Here is a 1,642-nt window from a genome sequence, read left to right as displayed (position 1 = left end):
AACCTGTGAAGGTATTTCATTTGGAGGGAACATCTTTAGAAAATTCTGAATATTGAATTAACCTGTGAAGGTATTTCGTTTGGTGGGAACATCTTATATTGAATTAACCTGTGAAGATATTTCATTTGGCGGCAACATTTTTAGAGAAACGAACTGGTTCTGTAGCATGGACTGGCCAGACTGAGGGAGTCATGTGAGTAATGAATTCCACTACTTCCTAGGTGACTTCTAGTGGGGTTGCTCAGCTTTTAGTGTCAAAGGAAAGATGACAGTTAAGCATTGTAATTGGAAGTATTCTTCCCCTTTTCTCAGAGCAGTAAGCAGAAGCTATAGCTCCTCAGTAACAATTCTCGTATTTAGCCAGTTGAACACTTAACATTTGAATATTTATTTTTTTTAGAAGTAACATTCAAAGGCATTCAGACTTGAAAAGGACAGCATATGCAAAATAAATTATTTCCATCCTAAAATGTAATCTTCTTTCTCATAATGATGCCAACTCTTAGAATTTTTTTTTTTAAATAAAGGTTTCTACACCCTTAGAACCTTACCATATTTTGTTGTAATGACCTGTGTACATGTCTGCAACTCCAACTAACATAATCCTCCTGAGGGCAAGGACTGTGTCATCTGTATCACTGTATCCAGGGGGACTAGCCCTTAATGTTGTGGTGGCTGTTAAGTGCCATCCAGTTGATTCCAAATCATAGCGACCCTGTACAGGGTTGCTGAGGAATTGGTGTTCAACATTTGTTGAATATATGAATAATGACCTCAGAGAAAGGTATCTAGGAATGGTGCTGATTCAAAGAATTGAGACTATGAGAATAAAGAAAACAATTGGTTTTGCTAGGATTTATCAACTTTGCAGATCATTCCTTGCAAAATGTATGTGTGTCTCTAAGGCCTTGAGTTTTAAAATCTTTGCCTTTTAACTTACCTTGGGAATGATACATGGAGTATGGGAACTGAAATTACTCATGCATGTGTGGAACTTTTAAAAAAAAATTCATCCATTTGCATTTTTCATTACATCACAATGCTATTTTAAAGCAACGTAAGTTATTCTGGTTTGTAAAATATATGAACCATCCTAAAATCATAACAGTATGAGTCTCTTTACTGCGTATTTTTCTACAATAAAACAATTTTTTTCATTAAAATAAATTAAGCCTACTATAGTTCATCATTTAATTAACTCATCCCAATGTGATGGATGTGAGAAAGAGGAGGCGTTCTACTCCCAAAAAGATTTGCAACCTCGGAAACCCGTCACATTGTTTTTGTTGTTAAGTACCGTGGAGTTGGTTCCGACTCATAGTGACCTTGCCCAGGGTCTCTATGAGTGGGAACCAACTCGATGGCACTTAACAACCAATTGTGATAGCTGGTGTGGGACTGTAGGATCAGCACTGTGAACTGAAAGGTCAGCAGTCCAAACCCACCAGCTGCTCCTCAGAAAACCTTACACAGGGTGGCTATGAGTCAGAACTGACTCAATGGCCCTTAACAACGTGATGGCTGGAACTGTGGTTTCCTCGGTTCTGCAGGCCTTATATGGCCCCCATAATGGATGTTACCCACTCTTGCTGTATAGATTTCCAAGGAGTACCTGTTGGGTTTGAACTGCTGACCTTGTGGC

Source organism: Chrysochloris asiatica, unplaced genomic scaffold (assembly GCF_000296735.1).
Source record: "Chrysochloris asiatica unplaced genomic scaffold, ChrAsi1.0 scaffold00037, whole genome shotgun sequence".
NCBI lineage: Eukaryota > Metazoa > Chordata > Mammalia > Afrosoricida > Chrysochloridae > Chrysochloris > Chrysochloris asiatica.
This window is presented reverse-complemented; position numbering follows the sequence as displayed.